Below are 14,869 nucleotides of genomic sequence, written 5' to 3'. Positions count from 1 at the left end.
AGCGAACCTCATCTCTATCAGCCCCTGCTCCCTGTTGCAATGCAAGAGCCTGCGCTTTCAGTTCCTCAGTTCAGGCCTTACTAGACTCTATCAGTCTCTCCTGCATGGCTACCTGTTGCTGGAGCCTATCATTGTGCTGGCAGAGAGCCTCATTCTCTCTCTGTGCCTCCTGATTGGTCCTGGAGTACCGGGCCAGTCTTTGCTGCAGGAGGGTTACCTCCTCAGTCCCATCCCTACTGGCCTGCTCATTTCTTGCCAGAGCCTCCTCCACCGTCCTGGTGTGCTCTAACAAGTTCTGATGCTCTTTTTGGAGGTAACCCAGCCCCTGGAGGGCCAAGTGATTTTCTTCAGTTTTTCTTTTTAAATGGCAGACTTCCTGGCCTAAGGTGTCCCTTTCCTGACTAAGAGTCTACATCTGTGCAGCCAGGTCGTCCCTTTGCCTTTGAAAGGCACCAGCTTTCTGGCGCTCCTGATCAAACTCTGCCTGGGTATCCAGGTCTTTCATGATCAGTTTATTGCTCTCTGCCTTTTCCCTATCTAGGTGGCTTTGCAGGGTGACTACCTGCTCAGCACATGCCCTATTGAAATCTAATTGTTGCTCCAGCTTTTTCTGGCTCTGCAGTAGGGAGTCCAAACCTTCTTGGTACTCCATCTGCAAGGCCATAAATCTGGTATCCTGGTCAGACTTTTCCTGTTGCAGGATACACATGTCCTCTTTGATTTTAATGAGATACTGTCTGCTCTCATTTTTTGACTCCTGGCTTCTGTGCATCCTCTGCTCAGAAGAGACTAGGTCAGATTGGGCCTTCTCTAACGCGATCTGTTGCCTATTTGCCAGATCTTGGCCTTCAGCACATTTGTCCTGCATGGCTCCCATATATAGATACAAATATGCCGCTATCCTGTCGTGTTCATCTTCAGCTTTAGGAGCCATGTATAGTTCACTCAAGGCCTCATTTAAGTGACCCTGATCTCTCCAGTTATCTAACCCAGTTGCAGTGATCTGTTGTGTGATTGCCTGCAACCACGCATCCTGGCCCTGCTCAGTCCATTCACCTCTCACAAATAGCTTATGTAAGAAGTGCTCTCTGGCTATTTTGATGTCTACCAGTGTCGTCATTCTGGAATTTGAGTTCCTTCCTGACTTACAGAAGTTTGTATTTTATTTTTCAAAACCGACCGTTTCCTTAGAGCGTTCCTTTGAGGGATGCTTTCACAGTGTAAAACAGCGTGGTGATCTAACCGGATATGTCTATCCGGTCAGTTGGCACACTGTATTAAGCTGCACAAGTGGTAACCTAACTCAGAATATCCCGGCTCCGAGCCCCCACTTTGTAAGCGACTTCAATTCAACACTACAGCTAAGTCAATGCCTAGTCTGGGATGCTGATGGAAGCCATTATTGATGTATTTTCATGTCCAGTTCGTTTACTCTGGATGACAACCCTTATATAACACCCCTCTCTCAGAATCCCCCTGACCCCGCTGAGCCAAGAAGTAGGTTTGTTTTTCAAATTTAAAAGGTTTATTTGAAAATTAAACAATACATATCTATCACACTTTTATAGTAAATTAATATTTGATAGCACACTTGTGAAGATGATAGTGATCAACAATGGATAATGTTACAGTGGTACACTCTTTTTGATGGCTTAGAAGTGATATAGAGAGGATAAAGTAGCTGAGAATGCTTTTATGGCTTCAAAGACAATGCAATGATGAATGAAAATGCAGTACAGTAAATAAACTTGAAATGACTTCAACAAAATACAAGGTAATCACTTTTCTTTGACAATTCACACCCCCCCCTTATGCAAGGTAAAGAGATGGGAGGAAAGCACACAGTTCTCAGGAATGCAATCAAATATAATTCAGTTCCCCCCTAGCAAGCTTAGAGGAAAACAGGTAGGAGTTTAAACACAGGCAATTTACTTTGATGTGGTATGCAAAGAAGTGAAAAATATGCTAAAATGATTTTAATTCCCTCGCAGCTTCAAAATAAAAGTTAAATCTCGCCTCTATCACAAACGGTTCCGGAGATACGGCCGATTTAGTAAAGGTAGTTTTTCGGATTTGAAATTTGAAAGCTCTGAATGGCAGATGACAGTTTTCAGGTTTAAAGATGACAGAATGACACGATTCTAGGAGGCAGTTCTAATAGGATAAACTAGTTTGGATTAGATTATTTTAAGTAAGAGATTGGTTTTGCACAGTGAGTACTCACACTATATTTTTGAAATAAGTCGTCAAGGTCTGGTCAGGTTGGACGGGACTTCCGGCGGGTGGTTCTGAAGTCCCGGCTATCTGGGTCAGCTCTGCTCTCTGGGTCTGTCAGGCACCAGTTCTGCTCACAACGGTCTGGTCTGTGGTTCTCTCTGGTTCCGGATACAGCACTGCTTTCTGGATACTGCTACAGGTTCTTGCAAAAGTTCTTGGCAAAGATTTCAAACAGCTCGCCCGGCTGTTGAATAGTTTGGTCGGTTTTGAGGCCTGCTGAAAAGAACTCAGCTTGTGGGTTAGGCCTTTGCTTTGAGTTCTGGAGTCAGAGTTCCAAGTTCTGGTCTCTGTCTTGCTGTAGTCAGTCTAGGTCTCTGGAATTCTGGATGTGAATTCGTCCGTCAGCGTGCTCCGCAGAAAATGGGAATTGAGTGTCTCTACCTGTCCCAGAAGTCTCTTTTTATGTGTTTAGAAAGTGGGTGGGTCGGCTAATTCTGCAGGCCCACCCCTCTCAATTTATCATTGGCCAGTTCCTCCTCTCTTCCTTGATTGGGGAGCTGGGTTGTGTGTCATCTTTATGGCTTGCAGAAAGACACTCCCCTTGTCAATGTGCACACAAATCTATTTCTGATCCAAATACATATTTCCTTGATACACAATGTGTTGAAATTACATGTACATATTACAGATTACTCATGGCCATGCTTGTTCAATTCTGATCTTCCTGGGGGCTTGCATTCACAAATGGCAACTTAATTTCATTTTTAGTTGGTTTCCCAATGTTAAATCTGTATAAAAAATTACACAAATGTACACCCTCCTTCTACACACATTCCAGTAATTTACTAGGTTTCTAGCATAAACCCGGTGTCTGTAATATCAATAAATAGAGGGGTTTCGCCTCATAACATGGTACAAAGTTGAATCAAGTCTTGAATTGTTCGTACGTTTCTTAGATTGAGGTTCTCCAAATTGCACATTTTTGTAAGCTTAATACAATATTTTAGAAGCATTTAACTTAAACATATATTTTCTGCAATATGATTCCACAAAAGTGTCTGGGTCCCTTCCCCCAGAAACTTTGGAGTGCCACATATCTCTCCTCTCCCAGGCAGGGCTCTGTTTACAGTCCACACTGAAAATCAACATACCCCATTCAAGTGCAAGGGTCTATTGTGTCGGCTGAGGTCAGCAGGCCAGGCGGCCACTCTGCATTTGGTTAGCATGTCCATGTGATCTCCTGGGCTGTTGTGTGGGTCTCTGAGGTGAGAAGATTTCCCAGCCTCTTGGCCTGTTAATGCAATCAGATTGTCTCTGGGAACAGCAGGTGGTTAAGAGTTTTAATTAACCAGCGGGACTTTGAAGGTTTCCTGCTGTCTCAGGAGGCTGATTAGCTTCTGAAGTAGCAGTTCTCCTGTCAGAGTTTAGACCGCTAGCGCCGGTTTGTGGACAAAGCTGGTACTGCACCGATTTTTGGGATCTGTCTTGAATTAATGCATTTCAATAGAGTGGTCTTTTGCTTGATATTATAGGATCCTTGCTTAACATTGTTTTGATGGCATCCTTACAGTAGAGTGGTGATGTGAAACCCCCCACAAGAAGGTTGTATCTTTAGAGTGGTCTTGTGGCCATGATTTGTGCAACTTTTTGACATCAATAAAAATTGATTTTGCACAGAACCATCTTTCTTTGCACTGGTGGGTGGCAGATTAGGTGACCATTTTGGTGTGCGCAAACTGTGTGGTTCTCCTGGATTCTGGCGTGAATGTGGGCGGCGACAGCTCATCCCCACATCTACCCAGTCTATTGATTTAGTTTGTTCTGGGATAGAATAATGGGCGGCGACAGCTCATCCCCACATCTACCCAGTCTATTGATTCAACATGGGTCAAAACCCTTGACAGGTGAGGGACACTGCTTTGAGCAGGATTCTATCATTTATCTTCAGCCTGCGGTTTTCTCTTCTGAGATCTGAGACATGTTCTCTGTTTGGTATGTTCAGGGTAGTACTTAGCGCATTGTTCTGTTGGATTTGGATTTTATCTAGGATATATTTGTTAGCACCTAGGTATAGGGCATGACAATAATCCAATTTTGAGAGTATTAAGGCATTTGCAGGGATAATGCAGCTAGCTTTGGATAGAAAAGGTCTGCAAGCCCTGATAATCTTGCATGTGTAGGCAGATGAGGAAGCCAAGGAGTTTACCTGTTTGCCCAGGAGTAGAGTGGAGTCATGGTGGAATCCAAGAGTTTTCACCTCTTTCATTACCTTGATAGTGTTTCCATTTATATTGAACGTAGAATAATTATTGTTCCGTTTTTTTAGGTTTGCAGCAGATCCCATGATCAGGATCTCTGTTTTGTTGTCATTCAGGCAGAGGCCATGGGTTGCCATCCATGCCTGAATGAGAAGGTACATTTTATTTACCAAAGCTAAGTCTTCGACATAATTGCCCGAAAGGGGAATGAGGATCTGGGTGTCATCTGCACAGTTAGTGTAGGTGACACCTAGCCTGTCCAATTTGTCAAATAGCGGCTTTGTAAATATATTGTACATGGTCGGTGATACACAAGACCCTTGTGGGACACTACATGTGGTCAGGATAGGGTCAGCAGACACCGAATGAGAGAAGACTCTCATCGTTCTATTATTTAAGAAGGATTGGACCCAGGTAATTGCATCTCTAGAGAAGTGGGCAGCCGAGAGTTTGAAAGAGAGGACGTTAAGACCATTATTAATAAAGCAAGTGCATCAAGAGCAGTCAGACCCTATGGCCTCTCGAATGCGGTCTTAATAGCTGACCCAAATAATGTGAGACACTATTTCAAAGAATAGCCAAAGAAGGCAGAATACCTAAATCGTGGAACGATGCGATTATAGTGCCCATTTTTAAAAACCGTGATAGACTGCAACCAGAAAATTACTGACCAATTGTGCTGCCTGACTGTGTTGGCAAAATCTTCGCCACCTTTTTGTTAAATTGTTTGAAGATCTGGATTAAAGAAAAAAAGTCGGATGCAGCCTCAATCTATTCTTAATAAGTCTCTTGAAAAGTCTCTTGAGCATTAAGAGCATTAAGAACAACCACAAGGCCAGTATCGATCTACAGCAGGCCTTCAACAGCATGGACGACTGATGTATGCTATGGCAAAAATTAGAGCTAAAAGGGTGTCCATCTGACCTATTAAAAGCAATAAAAGAGCTCTATTCATGAACCTCAATGCAAGTGAAACTTGACCAATGGGGTACTCTATCTAACAAAATCATGACAAAAAAAGGCCTAATGCAAGGGTGCCCTTTAGCGGGTACTCTATCTGCTTCTATATAGAAGATCTGCAGATGATTCTAGAAAAAAAGGGTTTCTTTGCTCCAAAAATAAATGGGAATGAGGTTGGCAGACTCCTTTATGCCGATGATCTAATTCTATTAGATCAGACAAAGTTTGGTTTACAGAGATATTTAAATAAGTCAGAAGAATACGTACCTAAGAAACTCCTGAAAATAAATCCCACAAAATCAGATAATATGCTAGGTGACAACAGGTGGAACAAGAATAAAAAAGAAATTTGGGATATAAATGGAAACAAATTAGAACCAGTAAAAGAACTGAAATATCTAAGAGTTCAGCTAAGCACACTACAGAGTGAAACAAGCTTGGAAGAATGAAAGCAAAAAATATTACTGCGCAAGGGAAAGCCATAGATCGGAGATATGGAAAATTCTCATAATATCCAATTACTGTCTTCTACAAGCAGAAAGTGTTGCTGACTCTTATATTTGGAGGAGAAGCTTGCCTTGCATTAAAACCAGAGGTTTGGAACAGAATCAAAGGATATTTTTGGAGAACAATTTTACATCTACCTAAATCCATCCCAATGTCGGTACTTCAACAAGAACTGGGGTTGATCTCCCTTAATACACAAGTCACATGGAACATTGTGATGTTGTATAGGAAAGCAACACTTGAATAGTGTCCACCGCAATTTGAGGTGCTAGTTTGTATAAACCAGGAAACAAAGAGAGCATCCTCGATATTTGGAAACGTGACTGCAATTCGATCTAGGCAAATCCTGGAACCACCTTAGACACTCTCGCTGGAAATCCTTTCTGCAAGTAAAGAGGATACTGTGGGTGGAGGATTGGGGTAAATCCAAAGAAGTCAGAACACATTCTCAGACACACACTCTCTTGAAATAAAACTGGGGGGTACTGAATATTACCCCTGACTATTTTCTGCATCAAAAACAAAGAGATCTGCTATTGCGATTCATATTGAATGTGTTACACAATAAAACCACGTTACAAAGATACAGAAGATACCAAGACGAACCAGACTGTTGCCTTTGCAATCACAATAGAGAAACTCTTAAACATTTGGTTCTATTCTGTCCAAAACTATCAGACCTTCGAGACATGTATCTGCGTGACTAAATGATACATTCTCATGGCCTAGATGCTAGTAAATGGTGGAAACTCATTTATGAATGCCGAAACCAAAGGCTAAACTTTGCAACAGTAAAATTCCCGGAAGCAACACTAAAGAAAGTGGGAGAAAAAAGTGAACTGACTGGCAAAAGATTGATTTAGTTAAATCATGTGTATAATAAAGGAAATGTAGAGCAAAGTAATGCGAATCAAACTGTGTTTTTAAAAGTTGAATGGAAACAGTGACAAGTTTATAATAAACTAAATACACTAATTAAAAAAAAAAGAAACCTGGGTTATATACACCTGCATGTCTACTGTTTTATCTCTCAGACTTCACTGTTATCAACTGTTTGAAATTATTAAACAGTGATACTACAAAAACATCCCAAATGTGTAAAACTGACATTGCTGCAGATTATAAGACATCTACTAAATGTATCCTTCTTTTCAACCACCCACTGATTTTGGGATTTTTAAATTTACAATGTATCATCAAGTCACCTACACACATCGCTAGAACTCCAGGGTAAATGATCACATAGGAAAACTGCATGAAATAGTGCCGCAATAAAAGTAAGCCATTTACAAAGTTACTCTTTTTGAGCCAAGAAAACACATTATAAGAAGTCTGCTTCAAATGCTGCAAAATACATTTTTATGAGTGTATACATCCTTGCAACCTATTGCTGCCCCCTTGTGGCAGATACACCAGGAATGGCTCCAAACTTCACACATTCTTTGACATTAAAACATGAGACATTTGAGATAACATTCACAATGTCATGCAACTTGTGAGCCACCACCAGATCAATTAAAAAATGAATCTCAAATCAGCAAACAAAGCTTTACCAATTATCTTATCATATGACTTCCTGAAAATAATTTCGTTCACATATTCAGCACATTACCTCATTGTAGGGAAACCATAACCCTGCAACCATCATAGTAAGGATGGAAAAACCGGCTTGAGTACGTTGTAGCCTCTCTAAACAATGGGGGTTTGATTCTGCTCAAGCAATGTAAACCATGTGGATTTGAAGTTTGAAATTGTTCGAAACGTTTGAATTGGAATTCAAGCTGATCGTAATGTTATGAGTATTCAATGGTCCGATTAGTATAGCACCTAATATTGAATTCGGGCATACTGGTGGCAAAGAAATTATGAAATTGGGCTATCATTTAACTCCTAGAGTAATTATGTTGCAGAGAGAGCAGAGACCGACCTTAAGGCTTTGTGGGATTAATTCCAAAGACATACTTACTCAAAATCACCATTTAGTTAGAGAACTTTAAGCATTTTTGTAGTTGAAGTCTTTTGTTTGAGAAAAACAATTTATTTTGTTTTACATTTGTTTTACTTTATGTTAATATAAAGAAAAGTAACAGGGGGCTGTGTCATTGAGCCAGTGCCCAACTAGCAGGCTTCTGACGCAGTCAGTGCCTTTTTATGTGACTTAGTGTACTCAATTTCCGAACATTGTTCATAGTAGGATTTTTCTTTCACTATCAGTTAATTTATTTTTCATCTCATTTAAAACAAAAGAACATTTTCTTTTTCACGCTGTGAGTTTTTTCTTTTGTACAAATACATTTTTTCCAGTTCATTTCTTCTTGTTGGTTCTTTTGTTATCTTTTTATTTATTATGTTATTTTCTAAAAATAAGTGTTTGTTTAAACCATTGTTTTGTGTTTCATACCATCCAGTTGTACAAAAGAAACTCCCATTTTCATTTCTTTGTTTTATTTCATTTTCTTGTGCATCTGCAAACACACATTGTTTTGCAGTTTTCTGTACAAACATGACAGTATTTTACAACAAAATTTCCAATTCTTTTCTTTGGCAGCCACATCATTTCCTTAAAAAATATATAATTCTAAAGAAAACATGTTCTCCAAAGGTTGGCACTGGCTATCAACGTGAAAAGAGAGCCACATTCCTGTGTGGGAGAGCCATTACAACTTTTGAGAGTGCTGCCCTGCTATAAGCATTAGCCATTTGAAGGAAGGCCTTTACACTTTTCTCAGGGACCACATGTTCTATGAGGGAAATCAGAACAAATAATGTGAGCGGCAGGGTGGCTTTTCCGTAAAACTGTGATGGAGAGCCAAGCTAAAATTCACATTGTGTTAGGCAGAAACATTTCAATGAGAGGGAACCATATATAAAGCATGAATGGAATGCCTGGTCCTGCACTTGTTGCAGAATACTGGTCTCTACAAAATGTTGCAACATAAAGGTCCCTACAAAGGGTGATACATGGCCACCAGAAACTGAATGCTTTACAAGTTCTTGTGAAAACCGGTGGAACATGTGCTATCACTAGAAGTTGAATAGATTATCAGGGCATTTCTGCAACCATTTGGGCATCTGTAAAGGTCTGTGGCTAATAGTGCTGCAAGGCAATTATCAACCAAATGTATATAGCACATAGGCGTAAGCAGTATATAAATAATACATAATTTTCATTATCTAATAAGAGGATTTTCCACTACTAATAAATCACCAAGCATGTGACAAGGTCTGAGGCCATGGAAGAGAGGGTTGGAGGGAGATACTGTAGCTGATCAGTCCTCCAATGAGCAGCGGCCATTTTAAAGAGAAACAATAGGTAATTCTGGTGGCAATATGAACGGATGGACTCAGATATTAACTTTGCATATGCTGATCCCATAGCCACCTTGAAAGAAAGTGAATCCCTACAGGTTGAAAGACAAGAGAGAAAAAAAGATAGTAGGTCAATGTTTCAATAATTTGAACTTTAGAAACCTGCAAAGGAAATCACCAGCAATGTGATAAAAAACACAGAAAAATGCATAGTGATTTCACATGCCTGGTTAAGTCCTCAGTACCACCTAGAAAATCTAGAAACACAGGGACCATGTTCCAGTTTCAAACACTAAACCTTGAACATCCACAGTTTGAAGCCACTTTCAAACCAACCTTCAAGATATTTCTTTTGCAATCTGTTATATTTGTAATGTTGTGTATGTTTCTATATTTTTGGATAGTGGCTCACTCAGACATGACAAACCGTTCTAATACTCCCATTTATGCAATTCAACCCCATAATTAAGGGCAAAGAATAGACACTGAGGTATTCAAAACTCAAAATGTATTTGAACGAAGAGTTCACTTTCAGACAACTGCGTCTCCAGCTTTACTCCGAACATCACTACAACACAGTATGTATACAAAACAATAAACAACAAAATATGACCTGCCCATATGAATATCACTATTATAAGTCCACTTATAATCACTAAGTATTCATCTAAATTGTATGCTACTCTAAAGGACACTAGTTAGTCTAAAATTCTACTTGTCATTGGTTATAACACGGACATAAAACCATTTCACATAATGCAAGTATGATTAAACATTTGATTTTATTCAGCATCAAGACAAGGACTGTATCAGAGAAGGTTAATGGGAACATAACCATCAAGATACTGTTATTTTATTTATTGATAATGTGATACAGTGTATAAATAAACGTTACACATTTTTATGAAACACATCAAATCAAACTCATAATACATCTAACTTATCATCACATAATACAGATAAAGATTATAAAAAATATATATTTTACACTAATATATCAAATAAAATGATGATATTTACACATCTCAAATAAACGGCATGAAACATAAAATTAACTTACAATTTGCTGACAAATAGGAGTGCAGTACTTATAGTATCTTAATGACTCTAAAGAAGCATCTAAAAATCTTGAGATTCTCAGTTTGGCATCCCAACACCTCTTCAGTTTCCAGTGATGTTATTCTCATCCGATAAACTGATTGAACTTAAGCACAATACTCTCTCTCAAGATAATCTTTACCTAATAATGTCACCAATGTCACCAATGGTTCAATGAATAATCAACCATAGATAGACCAAATAGGAATGTAATACAGAGATCTTAAATGGATATTCCTAACAAATTTTAAATTTTCAGCCAGACATTATACATTGCTATGAGTAACTTGATATTTTGCGAATTGATACAGTAATACCAGAAGATAGGTTCCCTTATCGATTCCAAGTCATGTACATGTCCCCCGTAATGGAGCTTATACGTTTTTACCATATCAATACAGGGGGTCAGAATATGTTTAGCTGTCTCACTGGTTGCTAAGTTTTTACACACACGACAGTGGGCCTCAATCCGAGGTTGACGCAAAGGGATTACCGGCACCGGTAAGGGCACCAGTGGCGCTAATCCCTTTGCCCCCTATTCCGAGGTCCCCCAACGGGACCCGTAAGGTACGTTTGGTCAGACCAACGTATCTTACAGGTCCGTTAGGGGACCAGGGTGCAAATAACGGCCTTGGCATATGCCGGGACATTATTCGCGCCCTCCCCATTTGCATTGAGCCCTAAGGGGGCTCAAATGGGAATGGGGAATGGTTTGGTAAATGGGGATTCACCGGTCCCTCCAAGGTCAGAATGGACCGGTAAGTCCTCATCTCACCAAACCAGAGTCGGTACCGGTATGGGAGGCAGTCATGGCACAAATAGCAACATGACTACCTCCATACTCGGAATGAGGCCCAGTATCTTTCCAAAGGAGATAAATGCCTATTAATACCTTTATTTGCTAAGACAGGTAAATGATTGATTCCCAAAAGGAGAACAAAACATCTGAGCCTGTCTGATAGACATAGGTCCATATACTACTGTGCTTTCTTAAATGAGTATAACATATAGTGCACACATCGATATTTTCTAAGTTTACCCAAATGATCGTAATTTTCTAACCAGTCCCAGAGATTCACCCGCCTAGACAGGGAGATCTTCATAGAATCGCTAACGCCTCTCCATCTTGGGCTCCAGCATATATCTTTATACAAAGTTTCCATTTTCTTTACAAGAAGAAAATTCACAGTCTCCTTTGTTATTTCTAGGAGGATGGATCTCATCAGCTGGTTCTCAGGTGTATTACTCATCTTTAAGTACATCTCAGCTCCTTTTCAGAACAATTGATTTTAGGGAGACAAGACCTAGCTCCAATCTGACTATCGCAATGGGTATACAAGGGGGATGGACTTAATTCTCCTCCAAAATGTACCCTCCACCACTTGCAGCCATGCCAAATCAATGGTTGGGAGTGCCTCCAGACCGTAGACTACCATTCGGACCAAGACTTGCGTGTACAGTTGATGGACTCACCATATAGTATATCCACAGTTCTTGATAGTAAATTGATGTATTAGCGCTGTTATTCGAGCAGCCCTAACTATTTACGATTGTATACACAAGGTATAGTCACCTTTTGCATCTATTTTCACTCCTAAGTATTTATATTGCGATGTGTACTTTATTTCTAGTCCTCGTACCATTCGTCTAGGGCGAGAATACTTTCTACTAGAAAATATCATTAACTGTGTTTTTTCATGGTTGATTATTAAGCCATTACTCTCAGCATACTCCCAGAGGGCATTTGCGATCTTTGTATCCTGCTGAATGTGTGATCTAAAATGATCAAATCATCAGCATAGGCTAATACTGGGCAGTGGGCCACACCAATTATGGGCCGGGGGACAGTTATGGACTGCCGAGATGGCCATAGGTAGATCATAGGTGAACAAGTTGTACGGAAAAGGGGGCGTCACACACCCCTACTTAACTCCTCTGTTCGGCATAATTGAGTTTGTCATGTTCCCCTGGGAATACAACTTAAGTGTTACAGTGGTGTTCTGATGAAGTAACCTTAAATAGTATAATAGTTCTTCAGGGCATCCCAGTAACACCAATTTTAACCAGAGCTGTTCTCTTCGAACTAGATTGAAGGCGGCGCGGAAATCAACAACAAGAGCATAGAGTGGTGGATTTCCAGTTTTCTTAGCTCTAGTTTGTAGAATATCCATTGTTATGATGTTCTGAGTAGTTGTGTAACCTTTCCTAAAACTGCTCTGAAACTGATTTAATATTCCTGCCTTCGCTACCCAGTAATCATAATTTGAAACTGTCTGTGCTGATCGGGCTGCATTATTAATATTTTTATCTGACCAGCAGATGCAAGTCCCAGAGTGGTTAACCTTCATATTACCCATAGGTTTTATACTCTGGACCGCTCTGTCAGCAATCAGTGTTAGAATAAGTGAGCAATGAGTGCTCCATTCATTCATGTTTATCTTCATATCTTTAACTCTAGTAGCAATATCTGGGCTTTCAAATATATAGTCCACCGTACTCTGAGTCTGGTCATTGTGCCAAGTATACTTCCCTGCGCAGTCACTGTGTGTTCTCCCATTGATCACTTCCAAATCCCAACCACCAAAGAAATTCAGCTAACACAACCCCTCAGGATCTTCAATTGTCATTTTGCTCTTGGTTTTTAGTAGAGGGTTGGTGTAAGTCCCCTTCACTCCTCTCATATGGCAGTTGAAATCCCCAGTGATGATGATAGATTTGTTCCCAAGGATCATGGTCCACTCGACCAAGAGGTCATGCAAGGCCTCTTGTATGTTATCTCTAATGTTGGTTCCCGATAGATTGTATAGGCTGACAAGCAGAATTCTTTCTTCCATACCTTCATATTCCCCTTCCAACTCAACCGCAATGATGTTATCTACTGAGTTGGTTTTCTTGCGCCGTGATTTCATTGTATGTCTCACACCCATGATCAGCCACCCATAGGGTCTTCCCCTTCTTCCCCTTTTTGCTAGGGACTGATAGATCGTGTACCCATTCAATATGATGGGCGAAGTTAACCACGTTTCCTGAAGGCATATATATGAATGGTTTGTAATAAAGGGAAGAGGTCCTTGCTGGGCATAGTAGATGGCTAAAGCCTCAGCAATTCCATGAAATAATTGTACAATCTCACAGATTTTTTATAACCAAAGGTAAAGATTCTGCAAGCCAGTTTAACATGTTTTGAATGTCAGCAATCTGCACTTGTTCTCCCTTAGGTAAGGGACGTTCACACACTGTTACAGCAGACTGTTATCCTTCTTAGGCCATCTGGGTTCTTCATGTTCAGGATCCGCATCGATTTTCGACATCCACCACAAGTAATCTTTCCTTATAGCTTCACATCATTTGAGCTGTAGACAACAACTTGCAGTGGATCGCAACACATTCAGGTTTTTCACCTGAAGTGGCTCAACGTACTCAAAATCTTCATATTTGAGTACCCGCTGTTGTGGCAATGTATTTAATCTTGTCATCAGTTCAGATCTCGTTAGCCAATTGCGTTTGCTTTGCTGGTACAGATTTTTAATAATACAGACTCGGTTGCTAGATTGATCCACTGAGTTAGCTTTACTCAATACAGCTGGTTTAAGTTTTTTATCGTCTGAGGTGACCATTCTCAGGCTTTGATTTGAAGTTTTAGAGATCTTTTCTTGATCCTTACATAATTGTGATGACCCCAGATCCTCGAGGCCTTTCACTTCTCTTGAAGACTCATTATCATTATAAGAAAAGAGCCAGCTAGTTAAGTGACCAGAGCCATTCAAGCTGCGTATTTTCGCTTGTGCTGCCTTCTTCTTGGCCTTTTTAGTATGTTTTCCCACTGGGGCTGTTTCTGGTAATGGGGAGGCCATCACGCATGGCTTATTGCTCATTGCAGCTCTTCTGGCAAGTCTACGTTGTTTGCGTAAAAGACTGCGGATTTATCAGCCACATTTCAGTGAAGCTCCAAATTCACAATAGTGTTTTGACTTTTTTCTGCTTCTGGCTGGTTTATCGCATCCTCCTCTCTTATGGTCTCCATAACTAATCCCCCTGATGGTTTATTAGGAGTATGCTCCAATATCCAGCTGCACATTTTTAGTAAGATTTTTAGGGCAAACTGAAGTGACACCATTGAAGATTGTAGCTCCGCCCGAGCTGATGGACTTGATAGTGAAGCTTCACTTGCCTCTATGTTCCCTCCATCCGCCGAGGCTTCCTGGTGAATGGATAAGTTAGGTGAGACCGATAGTCTGATTGTGAGCTCCCTAGAGGAGTGGGGCTCTTGAGTCTGAGGGCCGTGCAGATCTTGCGTTAATGATTGTGTTGACGCCGGGATCATAGATCGCTGCATTGATAAACATAGTTCTAAGAGAAAATTGTTGTCAATGTCTACATAATTGGTCACTTCTTAGGGATTTGTAATGTTTGATGAAATTGGTTCAGCTTCTTCCATTTCCATAGAGTTTTGTTCTGGCTGTTCATTTATGGGAAATAAAGCTCTCATTACACCTTTAGTAGAGGGATCTTGCTTTTTC

Source organism: Ambystoma mexicanum, chromosome 2q (assembly GCF_040938575.1).
Source record: "Ambystoma mexicanum isolate Mex_15411 chromosome 2q, UKY_AmexF1_1, whole genome shotgun sequence".
In the NCBI taxonomy this organism is placed as follows: Eukaryota; Metazoa; Chordata; class Amphibia; order Caudata; family Ambystomatidae; genus Ambystoma; species Ambystoma mexicanum.
Note: the sequence above shows the minus strand (reverse complement) of the source record.